The sequence below is a fragment of the Lissotriton vulgaris genome, chromosome 9 (genome assembly GCF_964263255.1).
Source record: "Lissotriton vulgaris chromosome 9, aLisVul1.2, whole genome shotgun sequence".
Taxonomy (NCBI): Eukaryota; Metazoa; Chordata; class Amphibia; order Caudata; family Salamandridae; genus Lissotriton; species Lissotriton vulgaris.
In genome coordinates this window covers 1,203,124,363-1,203,137,780 of record NC_141697.1, presented here as the reverse complement: position 1 = coordinate 1,203,137,780, position 13,418 = coordinate 1,203,124,363, and positions in this window count along the sequence as shown.

Genomic DNA, 13,418 nt, shown 5'->3' with positions numbered 1-13,418 from the left:
TTGTTGCCCTCTGTGCACCCCGTGCTTCGGATTCCCTCTATGCTCTTCCGGTGGCGCTTGTATTTCATATGCCTTCCTTGTGCACCCCTAGCCTCCTGTGCCTTGCATGCCCCTTCCCCTTCCAACCACTTGCACTTACTGTACCCCTACCCCCTGGTACCACTGGGCCTACATTCCACTACTATGCTCTACCTCTCAAGCACCTTTTTGCAAGCTTACTGTTCCTAACGTCTAGTCCAGTTCTTCCTTGGCCTCTTTTCTGAAAGATACTAGATTTTGGGCCTCATTATGAATGGGTCATTATTTTTCGACCCCTGCATAAACCCCTCTTTGCGCAGGGGTCGTAATTATGAGTTGTGTGCTATTTTACTCATCCAGTAATTACCAAATGCGTTAAACAACTCAACTGTCTGAAAGTTTTGGCAGGTCAAACCTGCTGAAAAACAAAGTGGGAAAAGCACACAGTATTTACCATTTACTATTTTGCTGCGTTGAATGCCCAAATCCACATGTTATTCCCCACAAACTCATAATAGGTGTTATTTATCTTACCTGACAAATAATGTAGCCTATGGTAGCGTTATTTTACCGGTGCGATTAATAGCACCTGAATTCGTACTCTGGGTCTTTGAGTTTTGAATAAAGATTCATGAATTACAATTTACAGAAGTCTCCAAAACGAAGTGACTTCAAACTCTGTGTGTCCGTCCGCTCTTTCTTGACGCTCTGCTTCTTCTGTACGTGTCGGCAATGTTACTATGGACCTCCTGTCCTCTCTCGTTTGTCCCCCCACTTGTGCCTCTGCTATCTGCCTACTTAGTGTCTCTCTGCTACGCTCTGCACCTCATTGCCACCCACAAGCCCTGCCTACTACTTCCTAAGTATGGGCGAATTTTGCGGATCTGCGGTCAGCGAATTCGCGCGAAATCGCAAAAAAATCTGCAAGTTCGCGGAAAAATCTGCGAACTCGCAGATTTTTTGAAATATATTACTGGAGTGCTTTCTACTGGCTAATCAGTAAGTGCTACCTCGTTGGGTAAATGTATAGTGCTTTTCCTACACTACAGCTGCGTAAAGTGCCAGAAGAGTTGTCTCCAGTGACCATGTGTGTGTTACTATGCCTTCGCTCCGAAGGGCACAGGGGTCCCTTGAGTGAGCTGTCCATCATAGTGGGTAAATGGCGGGAAGACGGTGCACACCGCAAGTGTGTGGGCGGGGCCAAACGGGCGGGCGAGCCTTCTATGCGAGTTCACATGCCTCTTGTGTGTATTAAAAGGTCAGAGACCGATCAGACCAGCGGATGAGGAGAAAGAAGCTCCTGGTCACAGGAACTGCACGGGGATTGCGCGCGTGAAGGATGCAAAGGCCTCTATCCAGCCTCACAGGTAGTTTTCGACGGTAGATATGGGGAGAAAGCACACCTGCCCTGCCTCGACAAAGCTCACAATTGTTTTTGGGCTGATGAATACGTTACAATTTGAGCTTCAACTGGGGCATGACTTAGTTGTAACTATTCTCTGACCCTGCCTCGGGCACCCGGCTGTTTAGGGTCAGAGAATAGTTGCAAGTAAGCAACTTCAACTCTGGCAGCTTGCCGGTGCCATTACCTGCCTTAACTCTGTAAGTGCTTCCTGTGGAGGTTTAATTTTGGTGACAGGAGCATCCTGCCAGAATGTAAATCCGTCCGCGAGCGGATTTGCAGACTTTTCAGCAATTTCGTGAGATTTGCAGATCCCGAAATTGCTGAAAATCAGCAAATTCTGCGAGCGGAACAGATTTTGCGCCCACACTTACTACTTCATTTAGCCGTGCCTTCATGTCTGTGAATCACACACTACTGTGACACTTGCATCTCCTCGAGTGTGAGCCCCGGTGTCTCCTCGCCCAAGTGCCCCTGGCCCGCTTTGCCCGTTTACTCATTGCACTTCCTCAACTTTCCCTCTGGGCAAATAGAGTCTTTGCCATATTGGAAAACGAACCACTTACCCCATACAAACCAAGCTGTTGCATCCATGCCATGCAGTCCTTTGAAACTTGCACTGAAGCTGTCAGTGTTGTGCTAAGTATGAGAGAAAGTTGGCCTACTTCTGCTTACATTGTACTTGTTTTCTGTTTCAGGGAAGCTTGCACTCCTGTGGTTTGTGTAGGACCTGTTCTGTGTGTGGGTGAAGCTAGAACTCCTGCTGTCTGTATAATACCTGTTCACCCTGTGAAGTAAGCGTGGACTACTGCTGTCTATGTTGTACTTATGTGTGAGGGAAATTTGCCCTGCTGCTGTCCATGTTCTACTTATTCTATGTGAGAGAAGTTTGTGCTGCTGCTATCTATGTTATGCATACGTAATTTGTTAGGGAAGCTTGCCGTGCTCTGTCAGTGCGGCATATGTTTTTATGTGAGTGAAGCTTACTCCTCTCTGTTGTACTTGTGCTATATGTCAGGGAGCGTGAACTTGGACTATTTATGTTGTACTTATTCTATGTGTGAGGGAAGCTTGCACTGCTTCTATCTATTTCATACATATTCTGTCCGTTAGGGAAGCTTGCTCTGCTCGGGCAGTGTTGCATATGTTTTTGTGTGAGTGAAGTTTTCTGTCATCTCTACTGTACTTGCTCTGTCTGTCAGTGAGCTTGTACTCGGGCTGGTTATGTTGCACCTCGTCTGTGGGTGAGGGAAGCCTGCTCTGCTCTGTCAGTCTTGCATATGTTTTTGTGTGAGAGAAGCTTGCTTCTGCCTCTGTTGTACTTGCTTGGTGTATCAGTGAGTATGTACTCAGGCTATGTATGTTGTACCTGGTCTGTGGGTGAGGGAAGCTTGCAGTGCTCTGTCAGTCTTGCATATGTTTTGTGTGAGAGAAGCTTGCTTCCGCCTCTGTTGTACTTGCTTGGTGTATCAGTGAGTATGTACTCAGGCTATGTATGTTGTACCTGGTCTGTGGGTGAGGGAAGCTTGCAGTGCTCTGTCAGTCTTGCATATGTTTTTGTGTGAGAGAAGCTTGCTTCCGCCTCTGTTGTTCTTGCTCTGTGTATCAGTGAGTGTGTACTCGGGCTATGTATGTTGTACCTGGTCTGTGGGTGAGGGAAGCTTGCAGTGCTCTGTCAGTCTTGCATATGTTTTTGTGTGAGAGAAGCTTGCTTCTGCCTCTGTTGAACTTGCTTGGTGTATCAGTGAGTATGTACTTGGGCTATGTATGTTGTACCTGGTCTGTGGGTGAGGGAAGCTTACACTGCTGTGTCTATGTTGTACTTGCTCCGTGTATCAGTGAGTGTGTAATCGTGCTGTGTATGTTGTACCTGGTCTGTGGGTGAGGGAAGCTTGCAGTGCTCTGTCAGTGTTGCATATGTTTTTGTGTGAGAGAAGCCTGCTACCATCTCTGCTGTACTTGCTCTGTCTGTCAGTGAGGTTGTACTCGGGCTGTTTATGTTGTACCTGTTCTGTGGGTGAGGGAAGCTTACACTGCTGTGTCTATGTTGTACTTGTTCTCTGTAAAATGTAATCCGTATTTGTAAAGCATGAACTACTCACCCTTACGTCTCAAGGCGCTGGGGGCCATCGTGGAAGTTAAGTGAGCTATTGCCCAGAGTCACATGGTGCTGAGCTGCCGCAGCCAGGGATCGAACCATGAACCCTGTGTTCCGAAGTCAGCTGCCCTGGCCACTACAGCACGCCTCTCCACTGTGTGAAGTCTCAACTAAAATGCTAACTGAAAGTCCTGGGCTGGTGCTGGTGGCTCTCATTGACACAGGAACCTCAATCCATGTGATGAACAAAACACAATATTTATATCTGAAACCATACATGCAACTGCCCAAAACCAGAACTCAAATATATACACCTAGAGGGAATAGAGTCCTTAGCTTTGGATGCCATTTATGAGGTCACCTAGCAGCTTGGCAGAGAATGAGAATTTGGAAAGTTCTCATGAGCTGCCACCGAGCTGATACACTCTGCATCAAACGTACGGATCTGTGAGAATGGTGATCTCCTGGTGAGTACAAATACTGGGCCTGATTCACAAAAGGAGGACTCCGCACTCCTGGTGGTGGCCCCACAGCCGTGGCGGGGATCTCTTTACTGCATTGCGGGGTCCCCTTCGCGGTTGCTTGACAACGCAAATTGATACAGAACTGCATTCTAAACATACACACGACTGAGACATCACAATAGGCTGAATTTCAGGCTGCATCAATAAGAAACCTTCAATGCAGGACATGATGATTGTTATTGGTGATATATTGATATGCATCACTACCATCCATGAACAACATGCCTGCCCGAAAGTACAAAAGTGTGCATATAAGAATGTTGTTATAGATAACGGAATTTTGTGACAGCGCACAGCTGCTCAGAGTGTGTCCCGGCGCTAGATCAGGCAGCCTGCACCCACAATGATTGTCTTATATGGATTGTTGAAAGGGCCATGTCTTTCATTTTTTCTTAAAGCAGGGAAGATTGATTATAAAACGCAGATCCGGAGGACGCTTACTCCATGTGACCGGCCCAAGATAGGAAAAGGATCTGTCTCCTGTTCTGGCCTGCTAAATTTTGGGATCTCTCGCCAAAAGCTCATAGGAAGAGCACAGATTTCTGGAAGGGACATATTCATGAATCCTCTCTCTCGGGTGTCCGGCCCCTGAAGCATGCAAACCTTTGTGAACAAGGACCATTGACTTAATAGGATCATTTTTTAGGTCTTGTAGAGAGACCTTTTGCCATCCATCAACAAAGCTGACTTTTTATGATTAGGATTCTCAACAGTTCACGTGAAATCACGTGACCACAAGCTCCTTCGTGCACGAGCTTGCATTTCCCCACAGGCTTCCCCCTGCCAGCAGGATTTGCCACATCAAAGGCTTCAGCTGTCCCGCCCCCCGCCGTCACTTATTCACGGCCGCGCCTCGCATTTCCCCACAGGCTTCCCCCTGCCAGCAGCATTTGCCACATCAAAGGCTTCAGCTGCCCCCCCCCCCCCCCCGCCGTCACTTATTCACGGCTGCAGGCCGTGCCTTGTTTAAGCAGGGAGGTAGTGCTTTTTTGAAGAAAAAAAGACGTGACAACAATAAAACCTTTTGAGTAAAGGACGGTTTTTTATGCCAGATTTTGGGAATGCAGAGGGTTTCTTTTGTGATGGCATGCGATTTGAGGATGCAAGACTGTAGGAAAAAAGCTTCAAACATTATGTGAACATTGTGCTATTTTAGGTATTTTTGATATGATCCTTTCCCGGCCGCTTCTTTCTGAAGAATTGTATTCCGAAATCACATCCTAATATTGACACGAGTAGACAATGAAAGTGAGTTTAAACACTGATAACACTGCACATTGTTATAGCGCTGACCGCCCTCTTGACTCTACAATAATAATGCGTGTCATTCGCGTCTGCTGGTATGCCTTGTTTTTTTCGCAGGTTGATGTAGCGCGAAAAATTACTGGAAGTTATTGGAGCTGTATGTGAGCACCACTTACATTAGATTCGTAGTACGCATTCTTTTCTATTTAAGCAAGCGTCCCAAAACTAAAACAGCGAGTCCGAGCAGGTTCATGTCATATGCTTACGGGATCTCTGTACAGAAGTATAAGGCTTGAAGTACCTTCAGCAGGAATTGACGTATTTGAAGCGCATGCCTTCCTCCACACCTATTCAACTCCGTCCACTCAAGAATTCTCCGGTGCTTGATGCTCACAGTTCTTCTTTCGCAGCCTATGCGCTGCAGGCTGTATACTGCCGGCTATTAGTTATTAGACCTCCACATCCTTAGATCTTTGAACGCGCTCACCTGGGCTCACGGATTCAGTCCGTCTGCCTCATCCTCACCTCTCTGAGGCAGAACTACCGCGTTTTCTGCACACTGCCTTTGGCATGGATGCAGGGAGGAATGTTTGATTACAGTGTAACCGGTTTGGTGGTGCACTCCAGATAAACATACACCTCAGACACAAAATTCCCATTCGGGCTTTCATTTTAGATACTTGCAGCGCTGTAGGGGTCTGCTCCTCGGTGCACTTCCTGGTGGACTTTCAAGTTTTAAGTGCCTGTCGGGCACAGGTTGCTCTTTTGAAACTTTCTTGGATTTTTTGCACTTAGAACCAGGACGTTAACTGTCCCTGTCCGAAAATACATGGTCAGTAACAAGGCCCACAAGTGGGAGCAAAATGTATTTCATGAGGTGGTAATAATATTAGTATAATAGAACTGTATAGTCAAGTTTTGATCCCCTGTGTTTTGTTAGTTTGATTTGGCTAGCGGTTCCCACTGCAGAACATGGATGTCAATACTGCAATTTATTACCAGTCATTCTCCTGCCTAATAAGCAGGGCCGCTGCAATTATGCAATTGTTTTAGCTGCTGCAATTTTTGCATAATTATTATTTTGCTGCTTTTGCCACATACTTCGTTGTCTTCTGCGTAATCTGCAGATTGTAACGGGAAAAACATTTTTTCTCTTCAAACTGCTCAAATGTTACTGAAATGCAGCTACACGTGTTGCTGCAGTGGAAGGCCCTTTGCAAAGTAGGACTGGTCACCTTTCGGAGGCTTCTGGCTATATTTGGGTGTTAAACCATTACTAATAATGTACAAGCAATGCCCATAGAGAGTTACCTTGTTCAACAATGACAAACTAATTAAGTAACACCATCACGAAAAGAGCTGCATTGTGCCACATAATTTGCCTTTTCTTACCACATATTTGACTCAACCCTGCCACATAATGTGACCCTCTCTTGCCGCATAATTCCAGTGTGCCTGTTACTGAGTAAGTTACCTTGTGTTCAATAAAAATACAACTATAGTGTTAGTGAGCCTTTCTACTAGGCCTCCATGGAGAGTATGTCAGGCTTTTGCTCATGTACTGTAGTGTTTTCATAGGAATCATGTATCGACCAGTGGTGGAATTTCTCACTGTGTAGTAAAATGCATGGCCACCCTCCTCTTGGGTGATTTTAACATCTGCCACCCGAAGGTCAGTGTTCCTGATACTACTTTTGTCTACAACAAATGGACATCTACCAGCCAGTTGCCACTTAGTTGTATTTTGTTTTTTGATTGGTCCATTATTTTCCTTCCTACGGACCTCTTTCCCGTGCCCTCAGCACTAGCGCCCCCACTCCCTGCTTCTGGACTCTAGAAACTTTGAGGTCAGTGATTTCCACAAACCCAAGAGGGCAGAGCAAGGCGAAGCCATGCTGTCTCGAAAATAAAATATCCACATAATATTGTTCGACAGAGGCATCTGCTGCATGCATTTCTGTGCGTGCAGATGGTTTCACACCCTTGCGTTCAGGTAGACGCCTGGGAAAGGACATGCGGCCCCTTCCCTCGCCACGCCTCCCTTGCCAGTTAGAGCTGTGGTGTGAAGAGACTCCCGGGGAGCAGGTATTTGCATACGGAGTGCGCCAAAAGGTGACAACGTTGCCGTCCACGGTGCAGATGCCCGCACAGGGACCCTCCCCGAGAGAGCACACAACCCAAGGGTTTCATCGTGAAGTCATGCACGGGTCACCGGGCTGCAGGCAACCAAAACCGCATGCCTAGCCTCGGTGCAGCGAGGCACTTAGTCCCTGCCCTGAAACAGTGGCGTAAGCACGATGGCGCCCTCCTGCAGAATGTGATGAGGGCCCCCTGACTATTGCCACTCTGGAAACATACTTACTCCTGCCCATGACATGAGAATATCTGTGAATGTTTCTCTCTTATGAAACTGTCTGCAAGGGATTTACATATAACAACAAACTTGCAAGCTTGTGGCCATTCATCAACTTTTGCTAGTAAGACATACCTGGCTGCCCACAAGTTTGACTGACCCCAAATATGGGAATGCAAACATTCTCCATCAAAAAAGGAGGAAGAAGGGGGGGGACAAAGGAGCCAGTTAATGGTCCAGTGTCCATGCTCCCAAAAGTTATATTACAACAAAAATGTGGGCACTGTTCCAAAGATAGGGTCCAGAGATTGCCCCATATGTCATAAATAAGACAAAAGAGAAAAAAAGGAGAAGTCCTAAGTTGGGACAGACCCATCACAAGGGGGAAAGCACATGTCTTGCTTCTTGTTGCTATGTTATAATAGTAAACACTTCTATGTCAATCAATCAAATGCATCAATCTGTGCAACCATTCTACAACAACTGGTTCAAATATGTTCTCTCAAGGTTTCAAGCTTTATTACAAATGTAACAAAAAGATGTTAATATTTCACTTCTCTGGATTTTCGTCACAATAAAATACACTGAACGTAATCTTCACAAAAGTTATTTACAAAAGTTGAAGCTATTGACATTATAAATTACAATCACTTTTATTTAAGTATTAATTATTTAACAAAAATAAAAGCCATTGTTATTTGTAATATCAATACATCTAAGTCACGTAAATACAACACATATTGTATTACAAATGCTATAGGTGTCACATTTGCGAAAACTATTGGCATTATAAATGACAAAGCTATTAATTTAGCTATTTTCAAAACCAACACATAAAAACAAAATTTGTCATTTACAAGACCAATAGCTCAAACTTTCCTAATGCGAGACCTATTGCATTGCAAATGCTTGTTTTATGAGAAGCCGGTGAAGAGCTTTCAGATGCGGGGACAAATCCGTTCTCGGGGGGAGATTAGGGAAAATCTGTGCTCCTGAATTATGCACCACCTGGACTCTACCCAGGAGGTAATCAGGGAGATCCAGGTAGAGGGCATTTCCATAATCCAATTTAGAGGTTATTAACGCTTGGACTACTGTTCTCTTGGAATTCTCAGAAAGCAGAGGTGGAAATGTTTTCAGAGTCCGTAACAGCCCAAAACAAGAGCCTGTTGGAGCCTGAATCTGTGAATCGAAAGAGGAGGCATTGTTGAACTCAATACCCAGGTTTTTTTATGGTTCACAGTTTGGGGCCCAGTGGGGGGAGCATCCTTTGGCCAAAAGGATTTACATATAACTGGTGAGGATGGACCAAACATCACAATCATTATCTCCGGGTTACATTTTAATTGGTTGAAGGCCAACAAATTAAAAACCTTGGAAAGGCAGTTTTTAATGGCTTCCCCATCTAACTATTCTTCCTTCCCACAGGAGATGAGAAGCTGGGTGTCGTTGACATGAGACTACCTTGCCGCCCAGAGACTCCGCCAACATCAGCAAGGGTGTGAGGTATACGTTGATCAAAGTAGGGCTGAGTGCCGAACCCTGAGGCACTCCTACTGTCAGCTCACAGGTTTTGGAAGAAAGAGGGGGCCTCCAAACCTCTTGGCTTCTTCCCTCCGAAAAAGAAAAGGTCAATTCAGAGCTGTACCCTTGAGCCTGATCGATTGAAGTAGATCAAAGAGACTTTGATGAGGGACAGTATTGAAAGCCGCTGATAAGTCCAACATAATGAAGATGGCCTTTCCTCCTATGTCAAGGGCACCCCTTCCATATTGAGCAACGTCTAATAGGGCCGTCTCGGCGATTGATTGAGGTCTAAGCCCGACTGGCTAGGGTGCAGAAGATTGCTCTCCTCCAAAAATTGGGAAAGCTGCGAGGTGACAAATTTCTTGAGCACTTCTGAAAAAGCAGGGAGCTGGGAGATAGGTCTATAATTTGTGCTTCGGGGTCCGCTGTAGGTTTTTTATTAGTAGCTGAATTTTAGCCCTTTTCCAATTTGCTGGAATCTCATGCCTGAAGATAGAGACACATTCAACACTGCTTACAGTTGAATTGATGGCATGGACTGCTTTAGCCAGTATCAAGCGAGGGCATGGGTCAGATGGAGCGCGCCTGACTTCAGGCTCTAGGTGGCCGCGAAGGACTCCTCTAGGGCCATCGGCTGGAAGTTAACAAGAGTCTGCATTTCAGAGTAGTCCTAGTAGCCATATCTATTTCAGGAGATATACATCCTGATTGCACGTCAGTGAGTAATTTTGCCTGAAAATCAGAAATTTTATCATGGAAAAACGAAGCCAGCGATTCGCACCATTCTGCTGAAGGTTGGAGACCCCCCAAAGCGACCTCTGGACTCATAAAGGAATTACAAATTTTAAAGATCTCTTTAGTTTTATTACCAGCATGGGCTATCCTGGTCTCGAAGAATTCTTTTTTTGGTAGACGGACCTTTGCATAAAAATTCTTCAATGCAAGATTGCAGGAAATGTTGTCCTCTAACCTACAGAGTTGCTTCCATTTCCTTTCAAGATGTTTTCAGTGTTTCTTACCTAATCTTAGATCATCATTAAACCACAGAACTGTTGGTTTAGTTCTTTGTTGAAGGTGTGCAGAGATTGGGGCTAACTCATTAAAGGTACCTTGAATCCAGTCATCCAGGTAGACAGCAGCAGCAGATTCAAGTGTACCTGAAAGTTGTGGGGTGTTCTCTTCCAGTGAACGGAGCAAATCATTAAGATCCATTTTATGCAAAGTGCGTGACTGAGTGCAAATTTTTGCCGTTGTGGAATGGGCCTTTCACAATTTTTGCCATTTAAACTAAATTAAATGGTGGCCTGACATGCAAGAGGTACTGAATCGAATACGAACAGTTTCATATCAGATGAAACCTGATCTACTGTATAGCCAGCTTGATGCATTGGACAGCAGTTTGGTCCATTTAACAGTTGATCAGGACCCAGGGATGTTATGGAATCTAAGAGTAGGGAAACCTCACAGTCTGATGGTTTGCCCATATGGAGGTTGAAATCCCCAAGGGCCATAAAGTTAGCATATCTAAGTGCCCATGAGACTAACGTGCTGCCCAGAGATTTCAAAAAGGGACCAGCATGTCCTGGTGGGCTACATATAAGAGCCCCTTCAATCGACTGCTGAGGAGAGATGGTGAGGGGGAGCCCAGCATGTGGGCTTATCTTGCATAGGAACCAGCGTGAGCTCCTAAAGGACATGCTAAGTTTCTTTGTTTACATCTCCTAAAGCAAGGAAAATGTCAACCAAAAAATGGTGCAGGACATTTGGTGAACCCCCCAAAGAGTGTCTCTTCCATCGGTCGTTTCCTGTGGACAGCGAGCACTGCGGGTGGTTGATCCAAAACCTAGACCCAATCACAAATCCATGACAAAGAATAAGAATGGGTCTGGACCAATGAACTCAATGACTTTTCGAGCCACAGAAGATGCCATTATGCTTACTTACAATGCGGTGCTTTGATTGACAGAAAGCAAGGGAGCTTGTGTGTGGGGTGCACCCTTGCAGCTAGGAGCATGCCTACTAAAGGAAACTATTGATACTCACATCAGCAATCCCTGTTCCACACAGTTTCACCACAATGGTCAATATGAAAGCCAGGCTCAGGTCGAAGTTCTCATTTCCAAACCAGTTGAAAACCTGATCACCAGGTGCACCGTCTGTCAGGCTGATTGGTACCCAGACACCCCTGCCCCACCGCCACTGAAGAGAAGTCGCAGCACATATTGTGCCACCGACGGTGCCTCATCATTAAGATCTTTGAGTATGCAATCAATGATGGTGTGCCCACAGATGAAGGGTGGTCTTCTACCATTCCCACTCCAGAAGAAAACGAACCGCGTATGTGCAAAAACAATTCCAGGATGAGTGCTCCGAGTGGAGCCGTACTGCCAACAGTGGATGTAGGAGAACGGGTTTTACTGCAAGTCCATGTCAGTTTTTGCACTATTCATGTCCTCAAAATCGAATGGAAGCAATGTTCTTTTCGGCCTGTCACTACTGTGCGGACCAGTGACCATGTACACCGGACCATGAGAGCCAGTAGCAGAAGTGAGGAAAGGGAAAACAGAGATGCGGGACTCCACAATCTGCCTCATCACTTCTGGGGTCAAGGAAGGCTGGGGGGGGGGGGCAGCAGATTTGGGCAAGATAAAGAGATATCTGAAAAAAATGAAATATAAGGATAATCGAGAAATGATACAGATTAGCAATATATCTGAATAACCAACTCTGTATGCTTTGACAGAGCAATTGTGAATTCCTGAATGCAAAATAGTTGGAAGTGATGTAGCGGAAATCGAAGTTTATTTGTAGGGTTGCATTATAATCAGACGTGTAGAGCTCACCCGCATATAATCTTTTGTTGTATTAACGCGAAGTGTTAGAATTTTGAATGTAATTACAGGACACGTGATGTGTTTAGCCCCTTGAATAGTGACCTGGACAATTAATGTAGAAAGTGAAAGTGACTAGCAGCAACTTCAACGTGAAGAGTTCATGTTGTGTAACTGACAATCATTCATTTTTTAAATGTGTTTATTAATTTGTTGTCTACATGTAGGTAAATGCATTAATCATATGTGCCTTATTTTCCTATGCCACCTCAGAAAGCTCACATGCCATGTTCTTATGTTACCCGAATTTTGTAGGCCTGAAACGCATTTCCCCTGGAAGCTCTCGCTTTAGAATTAACAGTTTGAATTTCATGTGTGCTGTGGATTTGTTCTTTCTCACATGTTGTGTTGCAGATGAAGGAAGTGCTCCTGGTAGCTAGAATACTGACTTTGTTTTATGAGTGCGGCAAGGAGAGAAAAAGTTAAATTTTACGGTCTGAATCGATAAACGAAGGCTGTTGTCCTTTGCACGAGAAGGCTTGGGAACTAAGGATAAATGTGGTGAAAAGAAGAATACCGTTGTCCCATGGTAACCTACCTTCAGGACGGTACCCAGAGCGGATGGCGTGACCTGCATAGGATCTTGGGAAAGTTCTCTTCAATATTATGTTGTTGGGAGTAGGGAAAGCGACTACTTCTCCTTCTGCCTTCGGAGAGAAGGCACCTTAAAACAAGCTTTGTATCAATAGCTTTAACCTATCCGACCCATCGATAGTGGAGAGACTTCTTAGGAAGGCTCCACATGCTGACACCTTTTTATTTCTTTTCCCTGAAGATGCTTAACTCGGGATGTTATTTTTGCATTAGCATAGGGATAGATTAATACTTTATATTCACCAACCTTCGATGCAGGGAAACTTGGACTCATGCTTTCTGATCCTCTGTATCCTGCTCCATAAATGAATTGTTTTGTTTATGCCGCATTGTTTAAACTGGATGCAGAGGTTTGGCTCTATGCTGATTCCGATATATTTCTACACTCTCTCATCCTGGGGTGTATTTATGTCCAATTATTTTTGGCTTTGTAATAAATTAACTAATCTTAAGTAGTTGTCTATGGTTATTATGTGTCGAGCGAATTTCCTGTATAATTGATTGGCAATAATAACAACTTTCTCCCCTCTATGCTTTAATGCTGCTAAAAAAAACCCCATCAAATTGTGATTCGAGAATAGATGTAGAACTTATGGGCCCGTCCCTTTCAGAAGTATATTTTCAAATCACACACAAGCTCGGGATACTTCTCTGAGAGCCAAAAAAGTCCATAATCCAATCCTGATAGAACAAGAGGTCTTGACGCTTGGAAACCAACACCCATGTAATGAGATATGGCTGCAACAACATTATAGCACAGATTGTC